This window comes from Poeciliopsis prolifica, unplaced genomic scaffold (assembly GCF_027474105.1).
Source record: "Poeciliopsis prolifica strain line A6 unplaced genomic scaffold, Auburn_PproV2 SCAFFOLD119, whole genome shotgun sequence".
NCBI classification, from domain to species: domain Eukaryota; kingdom Metazoa; phylum Chordata; class Actinopteri; order Cyprinodontiformes; family Poeciliidae; genus Poeciliopsis; species Poeciliopsis prolifica.
In genome coordinates this window covers 78,567-99,776 of record NW_026562494.1, presented here as the reverse complement: position 1 = coordinate 99,776, position 21,210 = coordinate 78,567, and the positions used below count along the sequence as shown (strand labels likewise).

The following is a 21,210-nucleotide window of genomic DNA, read 5'->3' as shown; positions in this document are numbered from 1 at the left end:
AAGTGAACGTTCAGTTCATCCGTTTGATTCGCCTCTAAGCAGTGAACTTTAATCAGCTGCTCTAATAAAACGTCAGTGGCTGAGCGGCGCTGTTGCTTTTCAAAATAAAGACATAAATTAAAATATCATCAGTGTAATAATTCTCTTTGGAGGAATTTCTAATGCAGGCTGAATATAAATACTATACAAATATGGAAATTATAACAAGTTTTAATCACAAATACTCCAAGAATAATATATCTCCATATTTTGATATTTTAATTCAGTTTAACTAAAATATTTGTGGCCATTAATGATGATGTAGTTTCAGATTTTGACCACTAGATGTCAGAATAACTCCTGGTTTTATTTTGCTGTTTTCGTTTCTAATGTTTAAGTCAAACATAAATAATCTGATGTAATATTTATTGTAGAGAATAAAATATTAATTTGTGACCCATCAATTTATTAAAAACCTGCTTCCGGTATTTATCGCTCATTTCACTGCTGAACGAGCTTTTGCTGTGAAGTAACGCGAGATCTGGTAGGTATCGCGAGAGCTGCGGGCTGGTGCCTCAGTCTGTGTCGCTGCTGGTCTCTTCGTGGGTTTGTTGTGTAAATGTCCTGCGTGATGTTCTGCCGGGATTAGTCCACGCGTCCAAGAGGACAACATGGCGGCGGCGGCAGAAGGTAAGGCCCGTTGTCATGGCAACACGGTACCGAGCGCAGCTTGCTGATGTCCTCCGTGGACAGGTGTCCCCCTCCCCACTCCCACGGAGGACATGAACGGGGCCGGGTCGCTCATGGACTTCCTGGACGAGCCGTTCCCCGACGTGGGGACCTACGAGGACTTCCACACCATCGACTGGCTGAGGGAGAAGTCCAGGGACACGGACCGGCACCGAAAGGTTCTGGAGGGCTGGGTTCGGAGCGTGGGGCGATGCCGACCCGCTCACCGTGTGCGTGTTTGTCCCGCAGATCACCAGCAAGAGCAAAGAGTCCATCTGGGAGCTGATCAAGAGCCTCCTGGACGCCTGGTCCGGATGGGTGGTAATGCTGCTCATCGGCCTGCTCTCTGGTACCGACCGACCCGGTTCCGTCCGGGACCCGGTTCTGTCTCTGTAACTCTGGTACCGAGCGATAATATACACACCTGCTAGAAACTGATGGTTCCATTATTATCCTTTCTCTCGAGAATGTGGACCGGTACCGATAACAGTACCGGTACCGGGTCGGTTCTGAGGCCGGAATGATTTTAGCAAAAGTTTCACATAAATGATGTGAAAATAATGTTTGTATTTGAAGCTGCAGCTCAGAGCATCGATGTGTTGATGATGGAAACATTTGGATTCAAACAGTTTTAATGATCATCAGGTTTTATAAACTTTGTGTTTTTGTTCATTAGACTCTAATCTTCCTACAGAGTCTTTAAATCTTTGGTTTAAAGACTTTTATCAAGAAAATAGAAAAGCTCCCAGTTCATTTATACAGCTTCCATAAACAACAACTTTTATCCTGGACATTATCATAAGCATAACTTTCCCCTCATAACTGTTTTATTGGGAAAAACCAAACATTAGCTTCAAGCATAAATCCCTATTTCTTTAGAACTATGTGGGAAATGATGTTCTATCTGTAAACAATTGTTTAATGATGGTTAATTTATTAGGAAATATAATTTTCCCTGCAGAATTTTCTGTTGTTTTCTATCAAGTTTCTCATATCAACCTCAAGTTGAGACCAGATCCAATATTCCAGATTTCCAGAGTCATTTATTGGTCATTCAGAGCCGTTCTTTAGTATGAAAACCAGAAATCAACATATTAGAGAAATAATTCAGATGAATAATATTAGCAAAGCTGCTTCAATCTTTTATTGGAACAATCTTTATTCAGATATTGATTGGGAACAACATGGTTATTGCCAAGAAAGTGTTTTGTGTCTATAATAAAGTACGGGAGGCGTCAAAGTTTTCTGCAGGTTTTAAATATTGTAAATTCAGAACTGAATAAATATTTTCCAAATATCGATCCTCTTTGCTCCTTTTGTCATTAACAGGTGGCGCCACTAGGTGTCGCTCTCCCCGCAGCCTGAGGCTCCATCAAGGGGAAACTGGAGGTCAGGTGTTGATTTCCTGGTTGATTCAGGTGTGGTTGGGTCACACGTTGTTGGTTGATGGTCGGAGTCACGTTACCTGGGTGTTGGTGCTCGACGCTGTAGGTACGTTTTATACTGTTGTTTTATTAAAGATGAATTGCATGTTTTTTATGTTTTGTTCTTATTTGGTGGATCCACCAGATTTGAGCTGATGGTGATTTGTGCCATGCAGGCAGGCAGCGTTTTTAATGTGTGTTTAGATTGACTTGATTAAAATGATTGAATAAGTATTCAGTCGTTTTATGTTTTTACAGTGGTTGCAGTGCCGCCTGCTGTCTTTTAGAGTTTTGTTTTCCTTTTGTTCTGATTGTTTGTCTTTAGTAGCAGCTGTGAGGGCGGGGCCAACAACTTTTCATTGTTGGTTGGTTTTTGTTTGAGGCACTTAATGTTTGCTGTGATCCCCTCTGTGGGACACAACCACAAGATAAAGCTAGCAGAGAATCAATAAATATGATTATTATCATCATCCTGGTGAATATTTGCTGCCTTTCGGCCAAAGAGGAACTTGGAACCAGAAACTTTCACCCTTTTTTGGGAATTTTCGAAAAACGTTTTTCTGTGTCTTCAATATTGTCTTTAGTTGAAATGTAATATATTTATTCCTTTGACTGTTCAACATGTTTGCTTTGGTATTTCCAATAATAATCTGGTTGGAAAGAAAATATTGTAAACGTTGTGATCCTGTTGGCCAAGTTTCTCTACATGCTGTAAATGAGCTGAAAACAAACCAACTTCAGAGTTTTTACAGTTTCTCTAAGATGTTTTATGGACTCTTTAAAGATGTGCATCGACTCTAAAGCTATGAAACTTCTAACCTGAATTTGATTTGTAAACTGTGGATTTGTTCCCTCAGCATCTCCAGCATATTACTGCCTGCTGCTGTATTTTCTTTATTGGGAATAAAGTTTATTCAGAAACTGTTTCCATGGTGTCTGCCATGAATATTAATGACTTCTCTAAATGATTCACCTGATTTTCATTTCATGGAAACGTTGCTTCAGTCAAATTGTTTGTTTTTCTTCACATCAGCAGAAAACGGACTGAGATCTGCTGACAGAGAGTGATGAAGACGCCTCCAGGCCTTCATCGCCGCAGCTTGTTGTGCTGCTGCTGCAGCAGCCAGACTCCAGCGGCCCCTGGGGGCCCGGCGGTGGCAGCGTCATGCTGCGGGCTCTGTGTTTCCTGCAGGAGAAGGAAGGCGGCGTCCTGCAGCATCTGCTGTCCTCCACCAGGCAGAGGGACAGGAGGACGTCCCAGTGAGTCTCCAGAGGACGGAGACGCCGACCGCCTCGCCGTCTCGGCTCAAAGAGGTCGAGGAGACGCTGAAGGTCACCATGGAGACGACCTCTGCCGGAGCGCTGGACCGACTCCTCCTCTAGAAGTACGCTTTATTTATCTTTCTACTGTATGGCTTCAAAACACTTTTCTCTTTTTATTGGGTTTTATTTTGATAGGAAAAGATTTTATTACAAATTCAGATTCTTTTTCGTCGTTATTATGAAAAGTATTAGTTTTTAATTAGATTTTTATCCAAAATAGTTTTCATTCTAATGAAACTAATTATCATTTTATTGCTTCTTTAAAATTCTTCAGAGTAAAAAGTTTTTTATTTTTGAGAAGGTTTTATTTTCTTAATAAAATAATGTTTTATATGTTGAAGCTTTTTACTTTCACTATGACCTTGACAAGCATCCACTGGGACCAGCTTCCCCTCAGCATGATGCTGCCTCCTCCGTGTTTGGACCAAGGTGTCGTTTCCATGGCGACAGCGTTTCCGCTGGTTTCATGTGCAGGTGTAGCAACAACCGACGGACGAGGCCGTCACCAACCTCAGAACATTTCTATTTCTATTTCAAATGTTTTCCAGACGTCGATCAGGATGTTGAAGATTTTCAGTTTTATTTTTCATCTGATCTGTTTGATGATCTGCAGGAACAAAAGAGAGAAAAATACTCTGAGTTTGTTAGAAAAGTTGAATTGAGCAAAAACATGAAGCATAAATTTCATTAAAAAGCTTTAAAGATTTTGTTAATGGGACAAAATGTCATTTTATTCTGTTGAGGTGAAAAAGTTGATCTAAAATCAGACATGATAGCAGCTCTATAGATTCAGAGCCAAACAGTAAAACTTCCTCTGGATCTGTGGCATTAAATCCACTTGAGATCCAGACGTCCTGACCAGATCCTGCAGAGAAAAGAAACAATATTTGAACGTGGATCATTTGGACTCGGCTGCTTGGATGTGTGTTTGGATTTGAAAGGTTTTGTTGTGAAGCAGAAAGTTGATGAAGTTCACAGTGAAGACGACTTCAGTCCACCTGAAACCTGGTTTCACTCAAACGTCTTTATTCACTTTAAGTTTCTGATGCAACAAGAAGGAAGAAAAGGTCAAAGGTGAACCAGAGATCGAACTCCATGTTGCTCACAGATGTGATGGGATCAGTTTGCACAGCTGTAGTTCAAGAACAGTTTTATTTTCCTGCTTTTGTTGATGGATGCAAATTTGCATCAGAAGATGAGAAAATAACTTTCTGTGGTTTATTTGTGTGGATTTAAAGTGAACAAGTTTAAAGAAAAACTAGAGGAGAAACCTGAGCCAGCGTTCTGACAGACCAAACACTGAGGAACCAGAGTTTGCATCGTCAAAGTGACGAAATCATCTGAATGTTGTGACTCGTTTCCCATCAAATCCCTGACAGGAGAAGCAAAACCTCACGTCTCCAACATGAAGCTGCAACAGGATGCAGAACTTCCACCGAGCGTCACGTCACTCACAGCAGATCAGGAGCCTCGCTCTTCACCTCAACACCGCCTAAAACCTGGGACCAGGGGTTAAAGGTCATCTCCTGCACCTAGTGCAACATTTCACTTCTCATGAGAGCGCGTCTCAGTTTAGAGGCCAAAACCAGCAAGAAGCTTCAGAGTTTTCCTGCAACGTAGCTCTGGTCTATTGGCTTCAGTGAGGCTGGTTTTACTGAAGATGTGTTCAGGTACGCAGGAAAATTCAGCGCTGATACAGACGGGACGAGCGACTCCACCTCTGATGATGCTTGGATAAAAGTTTGTATGTTCATGAGATGAAACAGTTAATTTTCCTCACATATCAGGACATTCTCCATCGGTCATCCTGCCGTCGTTCTGGATTTATTCATTATTTACATCATCAATAGAAATTGTTCAACCAGATGTTTCTCTTTGTTTTAATTTTCACTGTTATAAAGTCAGATCAAGTCAGCTTACATTAGTGTTGTTAAATAAGAGTCACTGCAGGATTTTATTCAGTCTGATCAGAAAAATCACGAATCTGCAAGAAAGCTCAACAACAACAAGCAATAAGCGTATTGTTCTGAAGTGAACTGGATGTGCCACATTGTTTTGTGGGATTTCTTTGTGGCTCAGAGAACTTTATCTGTCCAATTTTCCCGTGATGAAAACCTTTCGTTAATTTGGGTTTTGATTGATCTGCATACTCAATCGCTATCATGGTCATGTGGCCGTTTTCTGACATGATCAAATTTTTTGTCCTAAACTCTGTAAAGAGTTTAACACAGCAGCTTTAGTTTCTTTTTAAATCTGTCTTCATTACATATAACTCCAAACAATGAATTATAATATATCAGAATAATATTTGAGTTAGTAAACTGTCAATATGACTGAGGAAAACTTCGTTTTTATCTAAACTCCACATTAAATGTAAATAATGCAGCATTATCAGACTTAGTTCCCACGATGGCCACCAGAGGTCGGAAATACCCGCTCTGAATATAGAGGTGAGTTTGTAGAGCTGCAGCTGGTTTCTGACTTCTGTTAAGTTGATCACGTTTATATCTTTCTCATTATAAATATTGATATTGTGGTCTGTCTAATGGACTTTAATATATAGATGTGTTATTTACATACAAATAACTCTATATCTACCAAATAAGGTACATATTAATACAATAACAGGTTTGTTTGCCAAGATGCTGAGTTTCCGGTTTAGTCAGGAGAATTTTTAAGAAATAATTATTTCTGGAAAACAGAATAATTACTATAATTTGGCCCAATTATATAATAATAATAATATCGTAAGAAAATTGCACAATTAAGCTTTCTTACAATATAATAAACTTCCAAGCTAAAATGTACTTTCAGGAGAATTTAGTTCCTTGTGTTTTACTTTGAAAGAACCAGAGGAAGTGCTTTTCACATATCTGCTCTCTAGCTTTACTCTTGCTGTCGTTACACACTGTGTCCACTAGGGGGCAAAAGGCTAAGTTAGTAGTTAGCTACTTTCCCGCTCCTGATCAGCTAATGAATCTCTTGTTGCTCTCTTGGTGTTTCTACTGTTATTTCTTAAATCTGTTTCATATTTTAACATAAAATCAATGTTTTGTTTGTGAAGAAGAAGCAGCTTCACAGAGATGAACCAGATCGCAGACTTTGAGAGGAGCTAACGATGCTACCAGACCAGCAGGAGCTTCAGAGGAGCTGTGGCTCCTAAACTATTAATATCATTTTAGGGCGGTATTTGCCCTCTAGTGGATCTAGATAGTAACTACAGCCACGTCATAAAGTTAGAGAGTTAACGTTGCACATTCACTTCCGGCTGTTCTTTCACATTAAGATCGATAGAAACGGGTCATTTTACTGTTTGCTTTTATTTGAAATGAATATTTAACTTTTATTAAACAACAAAACCATACACAAAAGCAGCAAATTAAACTCCGCTGAGGTTTTTTCCACATGTAATTTTCTTATTTCTTCAGACAGATAAAAGTATTTAAATAACATTAATGTGTGTGATACATCAATTCACAGATTAACTCAGTCATGGTTTTCTGATTGATTGCAAAAAATTAATTGCAGACTCGGCAACAAATTTTCATTGAATCCAACCACTCGTAATATTTTAAACTGTATCAATTTTTCACATTAAATTATTCCCCGTAAGGTTTTTTCATGTTTAATGTTTGGATTTTCAGTGTGAACTAGAAGCAGAAAGATGAAAACATCCCGCAGAGATTCCAAACACCGAATTTAAATATGTCAGAATAATATTTGAGTTAGTAAACTGTGGATAGGACTCAGGAAGACTGTTAGTTTTTCTCAAAACTCCACATTAAGTGGATATTAAACGTAACTACTGCAGCATTATCAGCACTGTAGTTCCCACTATGGCCACCAGAGGGCGGAAATACCCCGCTCTGAATATAGAGGCGAGTTGTCATTATAAATATTAATATTATGGTCTGTCTAACGAACTGATAGTTGATTTGACATATAGATGTGTTATTTACATATTGATAACTCATCTATATATCAAGTAAATTACATATTAATGTTTCCTGATTAAATAATTCACGGGTTTTTTCGCCAAGATGCTTTGTTTTCTGTTTTGTCAGGAGAATATTTTTGAAATATTTATTTTTTCTGGAAAACAGAATAATTACGATAATTTGGCTTCAGAGCCCAATAATGTAATTTATACCATACCGGAAGAAAATGACATAGTTATGCTTTCTGATACATTCATAAACTAATAAGCTAAAATGTACTTACGGGGGAATTTAGTTCCTTGTGTTTTACTTTGAAAGAATCCAAAGGAAGTGCTAATCACATATTAGTTCTCTAACTTTACTCTGTTTGTCGTTACATACTGTGTCCACTAGGGGGCAGAAGGCTAAGTTAGCAGTTAGCTGGTTTCCCGCTGCCGATCGGCTAATGAAGCCCTTGTTGCTCTCTTGGTGTTTCTGTTGTTATTTCTCAAATCTTCTTCCTATTGTAACATGAAATCAGTGTTTTATCTGTCAGTGTGAACTAGAAGCAGCTCCACAGAGATGAAAACATCCCGCAGAGACTCTGAGCGGAGCTAACGATGCTAACTGACTAGCAGCATCTTGTTTTACACAAAAACTGATTATCAGCAGCTGCAGATTTAAACTCTGATGCTGAACAGCAGCGACTGTCTTCAGTTCACTGATAATCACTCACTAATGTATTATTAAACTTGTATAAAGGATTAAGGAAATTAATAATCGCTCATAGATTTATTATTAAAGTAGCGTAAATGATTTTAGTGTGTAGTTACAATGTGTGACCACAAGAGGGCGGTAGAAAGCGAGTCTCTTCCAGAAAATAAAATTAAAAGTTAATCTGCTACAGTGCGCGGATATTTTTTATTTATTTATCAAAACATTTATTGGCTTTTCCATTTTATTAATTGTCCTTTCGATGATTTTATCCAGCTTGATGCTCTGATCTCAGCTGGTTGAAGCTTATCACTAATAAATATGTTTTTGTTGATATTTGTAGCTTTTTGACACTTTGATTCTCAAAATTAGTCACAGTTAATATATTATTTTTTTACAGAATGAAATGAATGTTTTTTCAGCTACATTTTTATCAAGAGTAATAAAAATGATTACTTTCTGAGTAGTTGTTGTTCACTTTGTGTCTAAATGATTTTAACAATTTATCTCCATCTCTAATAACATACAAGTATAAAATATATAGATTATTATTCATAGGATTGAGTTAATAAAGCTGTTGTCATTAGAAACAATTTAGTGAAAAGTTTAAAGTTTATCAGTTTTATGATGGTTGATTGAGTTCTTACTGCCCTCTGGTGGTGAACTATCATAACTACAGACATTCTTCTTGTAAATTGTTCAACTGGATGTTAATCTTTAGTTTAATTTTACATTTTATAAAGTCAGATCAAGTCAGCTTACATTACTGTTTTTAATTTAAAGTCACTTCAGTATTTTACACAATCTGATCAGAAAAACGTCCTGAAAAGAGTTTAATACAGCAGCTTTATTTTCGTTTTAAATCTGTCTTCATTTCATATATAATTCCAAACACCGAATTTAAATATGTCAGAATAATATTTGAGTTAGTAAACTGTGGATAGGACTCAGGAAGACTGTTAGTTTTTCTCAAAACTCCACACTAAGTGGATATTAAACGTAACTACTGCAGCATTATCAGGACTGTAGTTCCCACTATGGCCACCAGAGGGCGGAAATACCCCGCTCTGAATATAGAGGCGAGTTGTCATTATAAATATTAATATTATGGTCTGTCTAACGAACTGATAGTTGATTTGACATATAGATGTGTTATTTACATATTGATAACTCATCTATATATCAAGTAAATTACATATTAATGTTTCCTGATTAAATAATTCACGGGTTTTTCGCCAAGATGCTTTGTTTTCTGTTTTGTCAGGAGAATATTTTTGAAATATTTATTTTTTCTGGAAAACAGAATAATTACGATAATTTGGCTTCAGAGCCCAGTAATGTAATATATACCATACCGGAAGAAAATGACATACTTATGCTTTCTGATACATTCATAAACTAATAAGCTAAAATGTACTTACGGGGGAATTTAGTTCCTTGTGTTTTACTTTGAAAGAATCCAAAGGAAGTGCTAATCACATATTAGTTCTCTAACTTTACTCTGTTTGTCGTTACATACTGTGTCCACTAGGGGGCAGAAGGCTAAGTTAGCAGTTAGCTGGTTTCCCGCTCCCGATCGGCTAATGAAGCCCTTGTTGCTCTCTTGGTGTTTCTGTTGTTATTTCTCAAATCTTCTTCCTATTGTAACATGAAATCAGTGTTTTATCTGTCAGTGTGAACTAGAAGCAGCTCCACAGAGATGAAAACATCCCGCAGAGACTCTGAGCGGAGCTAACGATGCTAACTGACTAGCAGCATCTTGTTTTACACAAAAACTGATTATCAGCAGCTGCAGATTTAAACTCTGATGCTGAACAGCAGCGAGTGTCTTCAGTTCACTGATAATCACTCACTAATGTATTATTAAACTTATATAAAGGATTAAGGAAATTAATAATCGCTCATAGATTTATTATTAAAGTAGCGTAAATGATTTTAGTGTGTAGTTACAATGTGTGACCACAAGAGGGCGTTAGAAAGCGAGTCTCTTCCAGAAAATAAAATTAAAAGTTAATCTGTTTGCTACAGTGCGCGGATATTTTTTATTTATTTATCAAAACATTTATTGGCTTTTCCATTTTATTAATTGTCATTTCGATGATTTTATCCAGCTTGATGCTCTGATCTCAGCTGATTAAGCTTATCACTAATAAATATGATTTTGTTAATATTTGTAGCTTTTTGACACTTTGATTCTCAAAATTAGCCACAGTTAATATATATATATATTTTTTACAGAATGAAATGTAATGTTTTTTCAGCTACATTTTTATCAAGAGTAATAGAAATGATAACTTTCTGAGTAGTTGTTGTTCTCTTTGTGTCTAAATGATTTTAACAATTTATCTCCATCTCTAATAACATACAAGTATAAAATATATTGATTATTATTCATAGGATTGAGTTAATAAAGCTGTTGTCATTAGAAACAATTTAGTGAAAAGTTTAAAGTTTATCAGTTTTATGATGGTTGATTGAGTTCTTACTGCCCTCTGGTGGTGAACTGTCATAACTACAGTCATTTTGATGTTTATTTTTGTTTTAAGTTTTAGTTTATGAAGTCAGATCAAGTCAGATTTACATTACTGTTGTGAAATAAAAGTCACTGCAGGATTTTATTAGAAAAAAAATCTTATTAGAAAAAACGTTTAAAACAGCAGCTTGATTTTATGATTTACATCTATTTTCATTTCATATATAACTCCAACCAGTGAAGTAAAATGTGTCAGTATAATATATGAGTCAGAAAACTGCGGATATGTCTCAGGAAGACTGTTAGTTTCTCTCTAAATTCCACATTAATTGATATTAAAAGTAAATGCAGCATTATCAGTACTGTAGTTCCCACTATGGACACGAGAGGGCGGAAATTCCCCGCTTTCAATATAGAGGTGAGTTTGTAGAGCTGCAGCTGGTTTCAGACGTTTTTTAAGTTGATCACATTTATGTCATTTTCATTATAAATATTAATATTATTATTAATATTATTATAGTCGGTCTAATTGACTGATATATAGATGTGTTATTAACATATTGATAACTCATCTATATCTCCTAAGTAAATTACCCACTCATGCTTTCTGATAGAATAATAAACTAACAAGCTAAAATGTACATACGGGAGAATTTAGGTCAATGTTTTATTTTGAAAGAATCCAAAGGAAGTGCTATTCACATAAATGCTCTCTGGCTTTACTCTTGTTGTAGTTGCAGACTGTGTCCACTAGGGGGCCAGAAGGCTAAGTTAGCAGTTAGCTAGATTCCCGCTAATAAAGCCCTTGTTGCTCTCGGTGTTTCTGTTCTTATTTCTTAAATCTTCTTCATATTTTAACATGAAATCAGTGTTTTATCTGTCAGTGTGAACTAGAAGCATCTCCACAGAGTTGAAAACATCCCGCAGAAACTCTGAGCGGAGCTAAAGATGCTAACTGACTAGCAGCGGCTGCAGAGGAGCTGTGGTTCTTAAAACTGGAGCTTCAGCTCCAACAGAGCTGAAACAAAGTCTGGTTGAGGCGATAAGATGCTGAGCTTCCGGTCTGAAGGTAGAAAAATATTTATGAAAAGTTAAATTATTCTGCAAACAGTCAGAATGATGTTGATGTTTTAGCTGCAGAGCCGCGAACTGAACTATTAATATCAGAGCAGGGCGGTTTCTGCCCTCTAGCGGACCCAGATGATAACTACACCTACTTGATAAAGTTAGAGCGTTTACAAACTACATTCTTTTCCGGTGAGTACTTTCACATTAAGAGCCATAGAAACGAGTTCCTTTGTTAGCTTTCATTTGAAATAATACATTTTACTTCTGTTGTTTTTCTCTTTGAAACAATAAACGTTTATTCAAAAGCAGCAAATTAAATTTTACTCATCTCAAACTGAAATGATTATCAATTCATAAAAGTATTTAAATAACATTAACAACCAATCTCTGACCCGGTTCTATCTCTGACCCGGTTCTCTCTGACCCGGTTCTCTTTGACTCTCTTGTGTTTATGAAATCAGTTCCTACATTCAGAGACTCAATCTGAAATGTTCTTTAGAAGAAACTTCATCTGGTTCTGATGTTGAAGCTGCAGCTTGAATCCGTCTCAGGATTCGGATCAGAATCCAGTTCGTATCACCGATCAGCATCACTGTGGCTCCAGAACCTGGCCTATCTCTACCTACAGGCCGGTTGAGGCTAAGATGTCAGAGGGCAGAACCAGAACTGGACCTGGTGCCGTCATGTCGATGTTTTTTAGATTTAATCTAAAAATTAAAGAATTTTTTAGATTAAATCTATCTAATGTAGAATTAGATTTTGAGATTTAATTTATTTCTTTTTCTTGCTGCGAATCTCCGGTGAGTTCTGTGCTATAATTAGCTCGTTAGCTATCGATTAGCCACAAGCTAATGTTTTGCTGTTTTGTATTAAAGGTTGGATTGTCATGAAATTTCATAGTTTAAAGTTGAAAGGAAAAAAACAATCGGCGATACTTGTTTATGGTCAGAATGCATGTTTCTACATGATGTTTGTAAGTGAATTAGAAATGTTTCTCGCTAATATTCTGCTAATATTGCACCTTTTCTTTTGAAATGGTGATACTGATGAGGTATTTAATTTATTTCGCTGTAAGGAATTTAAGAGTGCTAAAAAATAAGATATTGATATCAATTCAGTGAATATTATTTTTGTGATGTTTGTTGAGTTAAAAGACAAAAGTTATTTATCACAAGTACAAATAATTTTATCTACACGGAGAGGAGATAAAATTTCACTGAGGTGACTTAGAGTTGCATAATAACACTATAGTGAAAGATATTTCTGCTACATGCAGGTTGTTTTTTTTTGTGTTGAGGAACAACACATGAAAAACAGCGAGCCAGGATCCACAAGATCAGATTCACATTGTGTCCACTACGATGCCAAAGAAGAACCTTCTGTTCCACTAGATGGGTGGGATTGGGTTAGGGTTAGCTACAACATGACATTCAGATCTGAAACTGAACTGAAACCGAATCAAAGGAAAAGAAACCCCTGAACTTGACTGACTTGACTTAGGACTCCTAGAGGAAAACATTTACTATTTTGTTCTGTTCGTGTTATTGCCAAAATGTGTAATAAATATGTGTTTTGTTCAACTCTTTGTTTCACTTTTTCCTCCTGAGATGAACCTAGTTTCTGATACGCTAATTGATCATAAAGATTTATAGTCACTGATTCCCTTGTCGTACGTGACTACCAGGTTAGTAGACCTTACATTTATGATTAGAGTAATAATAAATACAAAATGTTTAAATTCTCAGTAAGCAGTGACCAGACTCTAAATTTGTGTGTTCTCTCTGCAGGTTTCTTATTTTGAAATCTACCTGGGTAAAATCAGAGACCTGCTGGACGGTGAGTCTGTTCTCCCACTTCCACGTTCTGACCTTCAGGAATCCACATTTTACTGAGGATCTTTCTCAATTCTAGCACCAGCTGAGTTTTGAGATCTTTGTCTTGCTTTCAGTGTCGAAGACGAACCTCGCTGCATGAAGACAAGAACAGAGTGCCCTATGTGAAGGTCAGTAAGACGAGTTTCAACTTCTTCAATGAGGGTTAGATCTGGTTTGACACAAACATATTTTCGATGTTTTTATCTGTAAATGATGTTGTTCCAGCTGTAACGGCCTGCTCTCTGTTTCAGGGCTGCACTGAGCGCTTCGTGTCCAGTCCTGAGGAAGATGGACGTCATCGACGAGGGAAAGGCCAATCGGCACGTGGCAGTGACAAGTACGTAAACATATTTATTTATCACATTTATTCAATTATAACTTTTTACAAAAACAGAAAATATGTAGAACAAGTCTAAGACATGTTTTGTGCCTGCTGCAGATTTACCATTTTTTGTTTTATACTGAAGTCTAATTCTGCAATCATGAACTTTTTGATCTGTGTTTTGTTGCTGCATGCCTTTATTGATATCATTTAGACAAATAACACATTTTCTCTCAGTTTCAGCTGCTATACTGTGGATTTTCTGTGGCAAAATGAAATTTCACATCAAAAAGTACAAAAATAACCCTGAACTACCTACTGTTGGCCAGTAGGGTGCAGTAAGCCCGAGAGCATTTAAAATGCATTTGCAAAAAAATATTTGGTTAAAAATTATATTTCCATAAAGATATCAAAAATCTTGTTCAAAAACATATTTTTGCTGGTAAAATATTTCCTGTTAGGGTTTATTTTTTCTACTAAATATCTTTATTATGTTGTTGGATGGAGTAAAATCAGACGATCTTTTGGGAAATTGAGTTTTTCTCACCAAAAAACACAATCTGGTAAAATGATTATATGTGCAAACTGCTGCAGAAATGGATTAAAACAATCTTTTAATTGACTTTTTTATCTTCTGTCATCATTGCCTATGTGGCGTTGGCTTATTTAAAAGGGACTTTCTTTACATACAATGAGCAGAAGATGATTTATGAATGATATATTTTTTTAATGAATGATTTTTCTGTTTTCTGCTGCAGACATGAATGAGCACAGCTCTCGCAGCCACAGCATCTTTCTGATCAACATCAAGCAGGAAAACGTGGAAACGGAGAAGAAACTGTCAGGGAAGCTTTACCTGGTGGATCTGGCCGGCAGCGAGAAGGTCAGTCTGAGATTAATGAGGTCGCATTCCTCTGCTGAGCTGTGAGATTCATAAAGTCCGATTGTTTGACAGGTCAGCAAGACCGGAGCAGAGGGGGCGGTGCATCAACAAATCTCTGTCGGCGTTGGGGAACGTCATCTCGGCTCTGGCTGAGGGAACGGTGAGTTGGTTCTCCCTGAGGTTCTGATGGAGCGAGTTGGAGATGGTTGATCTGATCCCGGTTCGCCCAGAAAACCCACGTGCCGTACAGAGACAGCAAGATGACCCGGATCCTGCAGGACTCCCTGGGAGGAAACTGCCGCACCACCATCATCATCTGCTGCTCGCCGTCCGTCTACAACGAGGCCGAGACCAAGTCCACGCTCATGTTTGGACAGAGGTACTCCTGGCTTCTTCTCTGGAGACAGCTAAGGAAACACATTCAGGTTTTGGATCTCGGCTGCTTCTAAGAACAGTCCAAACGCTGCGAAAAACTAAATGTTAATGTTATTTTGTTGTTGTTTTCTTTGGTTTACTAAAAACCTCCAGAATGTAACGTCACAAATTAGCAAACACTGCCAGTTACCTAGCAACCCAAGCTGAGCTTCAGTATGTTTGATACAATGGCTGCTGGAAAAGACAAGTGTTTTGTGGTTGTCTTACCATCCAGAAACCATTCGCTGCATTCTTGTTGCTTGTGCTGGAGGCTCTTCTTGACTTGTTGTCTGGAGGCCGACAAATATCATTTCAGGGGCCTCAAATGGCCCTCAGGCCGCAGTTTGGACACCCCATCTGTAGATGTTGATTTGAAGTAAAGTTGGGGAATTTAAAAGTGATGCTCCCTTTTTTTATTGTGTCCTCTCTCTGCAATGAATTGAGAGTGTAATCAGCTCCACAGCATGATACTGCCACCACCATGCGTGTCAGATGTCATGTATGTTCGCCTGCAGTGTTTCAGATCTTTGGGTCGTGTGCAGGTGAAAGTTGATGTCAGTTCTGCAAACTAACTCAGGTGTTCAAAGTGAGGGACGCGGCCATTTACGGCCCGAGGACTGATTTAGTGCGGGACTCAAAGCACAAAAAGAAAATAAATCAGGACAAAACTACAACTTTTAAATGAAAATCATGTTAGATGCATCACACAGTGATCATCTGTTTCTAGCTTTTGGTTCCCTTCTATTGTCATGGTATCTAGAACATGCACTCATTGTCTTTTACTCAAAACTTCACATCTATGAACTAAAATCTGCTTTTAGTTGCTGGATTCAAGCTTCCATGACATTTTATTTTTATTAGCAAGAGTAGATAAATACTTTTTCAGTTTTTTTCAATTTACAAAAAATTCTACAAAAAACCCTCTGAGTAATTTTACTTTTTAAATTTAAATATTTATGCTTTGTTTATTGTTGAGTATATTAAAAGAATCACAACAATTTTTGTGATTTTATTTGTTAAAAATGTCATTTTTTGGCTTTCAGTTATTTTGTCCCAAATACATTTGAACCCTCCTGATGTGCAGATGTTGTGATGGACTGATGGTGGCCATCTTGTCTGGTTCAGGGCGAAGACCATCAAGAACACGGTGTGTGTGAACCTGGAGCTGACCGCAGAGGAGTGGAAGAAGAATACGAGAAGGAGAAGAACAAGAGCCTGAAGAGCGCCATCCAGAGGCTGGAGGCTGAACTGAACCGCTGGAGGAACGGTACGTGGAAAACGTTACAATCTGCTGAGTCTGCATTGTGTCCCCATCCTCACTCTTCCTCATCCGCTGTTGGTTAGTAACCACAGAGACTCCTCCTCCTCCTCTGTAGCCATTGTTCTTTAAATCTTGCTGAGTTTGTTGCTGATGGAAAATGTTCCTAAGCATTAAATCAACATCCCCTCTACACACACACACACACACACACACACACACACACACACACACACACACACACACACACACACACACACACACACACACACACACACACACACACATATTCTAGCAGCTGCAGCCAGACCTGGACGGGTTTCTGGGTCTCTACGGTCTCATCATGACCGGCATGTTCATCAAGGAGAAGGTGGGTCCAAACCAACAGAACCAGGCAGAACCAGGCAGAACATGTTTCCATGACGGGTCAAACCAGGAACACATTATTATTTAAGACCAAGATTATCATAATCAAGAAGACAGATCAGTAAACTTTACATTTAATGACCATTTAGCTCTAGAACTGGAAAACATTTTAAATATCTAAAATCATAAAACAAGTGAAATAAAATATCAAAACTATCCTTCAATAAAAAGCTGGTTGAGATTAAACCTGTTTGTTTGGTAGAAAAAGGAAAACAATAAACAGTTTTCCTGAAACATTAAGTCATTTTTCTGCCTTTAACACATTCAGCAGCAAATACATGAGGATGATTGACAGCACTAAGCCCCTCCTCCTGGCTCTGATTGGTGGTTTTTGCTGCAGGTCGATATTTTCACAGTCGATCAGCTTCATAAGAAACTGTGATCACAAACATATTTTTATAAATTCGTTCTTTCAGACGGTTTGTGAGTTTTCAGAACTTATTCTGGACCTTCTGTGTTCCAGTTCTTCAGAACCAAAGCGAAGGGCTCAGACGATGGAACCTACGCCGTGAGTCCCGTCGTCTCGTCGTGTCGCAGCTCAGATTTTCTCTTGAATTCGTCTTCATGTGTTTTTGTGTTCAGTCTCTCAGCAGAGCGACGGGCGACACCTACGAGCCGCTGATGACCGACCCGGAGCGAGGACGGGTGAGTCCAGATGTCCGGTTCTGAAGGTTCTGGTTCTGTTCAGATGCTTCATCTTGTTTCTTCTCGTTGTGTCTCTCAGAACCGCCGAGCGCCGGATGACTCCACCTACACGGTACCAGACGAACCGTCCAGAACAGAACCGCAGTGACCTCTGGATGTTTATCTAACTGGTTCTGTTTGGGTTTCAGGGCCTGCAGAAACGATCAGAACCGACGTATAAAGAGCTTCCTGTGAGGAGAGAGGTGAGCGTCTGAACACGATGAGGTTCTGTCAGGTTCTGGAACCGGTTGCATTAAAAACTCTTGTTTGCAGCGTCAGCGGAAGAATGAGCAGGTTTACCAGGTGAGTACCGACCGGACCGGACCGGACCGCTCCGACCCGTCCAACATCTGCTCTGATCAGCTGATTGATTAACTGATGGGCTGCTTTCAGGGTCTGAGCTCGGTCACCAGAGACACCTACGACTCCCTGCAGATGCAGCCGCTTCCGGCCCGCTAACCGGGTCGGTTCTGAAGAATCCTGCAGATCAGCACCAAGTTTTACTCTGATTGGACCCGACGGCTCCCTCAACATCTGGGAATTTAAGGCTTTTCCCACCAGATTTGGAGCTTTAAAATTCTGAAATATGACAGTTTTTTATTTAGAGCTCATCAATGTGATCAATAGTTTTGATTAGTTTAAAGGGAAATCAATAATTCCACTCATTAATTAGCATTCTATGCCGAGAAGTTTCTCTGTTGTGTAAATATTTGTATGAGGATGAGAAACAGGAGGAAACCTGCTCAATAGTTTCTGCTTCTAATGTCTGACTGTGTGAAGTCTGAAGAACCTGAAGTCAGTTTGAACTGGATGGAAACACAAGAAGGACAATTTAAACACATTTAGTCAAATCAGAGATAAAATCAAATGAAAATAGATATTTAGGTTAACATTAATATGATGGACATTATGATCATTTAATTGTTATTCTGCTGTTTTTAATCATATTTCTTGTCTCCTATGACTCATTTTTATTAACTTTTGTTGTTTTTTTATTTTCCTGAGAATTTCTGCTGTTTTTAGAATGTTATTAAATGTAAAGCTTTTATCTGATGATTAAATGATCTTAAATAAACATCTGTTACTCATTTCTGCCTCCTGGTGGACAGAATGAAGGTTTGCAATAATAAGATTTACCTATAATTTATTCAATTTTGCCAGTAGAATTAGTTACTTATTTAATTGGAAGATTGTTTCACTCATAATTTGGGTAAATGTTATAAATGTTATCAGTGAAATAATCTGCATGATTAATCAATATTAAGAAATAATTGACTGAAAGAAGCTCATGTGTTTTGCTGAAGTTATTAGTCACTGGCTCCTAGTGAGGGACCAGACCAAGAGCAGCAAGAGACCAACTAGAACTAGAAGTCAGGTTTTCCTCTGCTTCATCAGCCTGCCGGGCTGATACTGTTGTACTGTAGTGAGAAGGGCGGAGCCTGAGGTGAGTCAGGAACAATAAGATCAGGAGAAACAGATTATTCACTTTTTATCAGTAAAACAATCAGAGAGGGCTTCACAACCCTCCTCTGAATTATGACACTCAAAACTTTGTAATATTTTAACCCAAAAACGCAGCGGGCCGCTGATGGACGACCTTATGACCCCACCCTGAAGTGTTCCCAGGAAATTCCTGCATCAGGAATTTTGTGTTAAATGATATTTACTAGTTTGATTAACATTGATCTGAAACCTTCACCTTCCATTTATGACACATCAGAAAAGGTTCCTGCTGGACGGATCTTAATGTTTGGAGGTTGAACCTTTTTTTCAGGCATGTTGGCAACGAGGAAACATTCCTGCACAGCAGAGACAGAAACTCATAAACATCTTCCAGGGAACGGCTGCAGCAAATTAAAACCTGTTTGTAACTCTGGCAGGTTTTTAATTTTCGTTGGAAACGTTGAGACAAACTAGTTGAACAACTTAAAGCCTCCATCTAAGAGAGGCCAAAGATTAAAGAAGTTATGTTCAGTAGTGAAGGAGGATCAGGTGAGAATCATCATGGAAAGACCAAGATAAAATGAAAAATAAAAAGATTAGAAACTGAAAAAGTTGTGAAATCTTTGCCATTTAGGAAAATGTTAAACTTAAAAAATGTTGTGGACTATGTTTCAGATTCTTATTTATTATTATTATTATTATTATTATTATTATTATTATTATTATTATTTGACTTTTAAATGAACTTTCTGGCCAAAATTTAGCATCAGAGCTAAAAAGATAATTAATGTGTAGCAGTTGAATGATGTTAGCTAATGCTAATGCTAATTAATGTCTATGGTGACCTTTGACCTTCCTGCCAGGGTTCTTGAATTATTCTGAAATGTTTGTAATTTATTAATCATTTGTTTTTTATTTCTAAAAGTAAACAAAAACTATTTTAAACAGGATCAGGAACTGAAGTCGGTCATGTAGTGAAAGACGACTGGATGGATCCGACTGACTGAAACTTTAACACAAACATCCACAAGTTACTGGATGATAAAAACTATTTCCTCCTTTCTGGTCTTTTTCTTCTGCCAGATCATTGATTAATATCTGGATCAATACAGTGGAGATGCAGAGGAGATAATAATGTTCCTGTAAAGCTGATCACAGTCAAAAGACGTTTTTACACCAAGATTGAATCAAACAGACGACTTTAAAACTTTTACACAGTAATGTTTCATTTTTAGATGTTGTCTTTCATTATTATTGTAGCAGAATGAAGCCTGCCCTCAGGATTGAGGACATGTGGCACCTATTGCCTCATAATCAGTGTGAGCATAAAGGAGACTCTCTTCAGTGGAAGGTCACCTGGTTGACTTGCAGTGGTCGAAACTCTGAAATCAGTAAGTAATGTTTCTCCTTCTGTATAAGGCCTGTAACTTGAGCTGGATAATTCAAATAGTTTAAATCTAGAAGCTGCCTGAAGTCTCCTGTTTGATGGTGGGGTGTGGCTGTAATTTACCCTCCCCAGTTCAGCTTGGCAACAGAAACGGCTCAGTAGTTTATATTGTACTCATGCAGTTCAATAACATGAAATGACAATTATTTTCTATATTAAACATACTGGCAATCGAATCCTCCTGCCATTTGGCTGGAAGCTCTCTGGTCGGGGTGGAGTCATCCAGGTCTGCTAGGTGACAATGGCTTCCTCTTCCTCCTGCCATTTTTCTAAATCTCTCCTATTAATCTAACTTCATTTCAGACATAAAGCTGCTGCAGCTCACTGGAGGCCCTGCTGCTTTGTTTTTTTGTTTTTTATATCCTGCTTTGTTTTCAACTATTGGTTTGGTTTCTGGGTTTATCATTTTTGATTAAATTTGCTTTGTTTGACCCCATCCTCTTGTCTCCAGGCTGAAGGCAGTAAGGGTGGTGGGGGGGCATCAGGGGCCTGGACCCGTGTGATGTGCAGTGACCAGTGTTGGGATTTCTTCACGATCAAGTGTCTGTTCACAAGAGCTCGGTGATTTATTTTGTTTTAGGAACCAGGACCCCACATTTGGGCTGGTAAACCTCAGTACGATGCAAATCTCTTCCCATTGTGGTTCTTTAATTTTTGTTTTTAAAACATGGATCAATGATATTAACTATTTTATGGAGGAATAAAGTTTTGTTCTCGTTGTTTACGAACCTTAAGTGCCTTACTGACCAAGTTTCTTGGGTGCAACTCCCAACGTGGCGTTGACACCTGTTGGTCACCCTGGTTTGAAGGGGCAGAGGAGTCGATTCATATA

General features: G+C 38.1%; 1 pseudogene; it reads left to right on the top strand.

Moving 5' to 3' along the window:
* Window positions 1–3,199: 3,199 nt before the first annotated feature.
* LOC129354850 (kinesin heavy chain-like) lies at window positions 3,200–18,005 on the top strand (annotated as a pseudogene).
* Window positions 18,006–21,210: the final 3,205 nt, after the last annotated feature.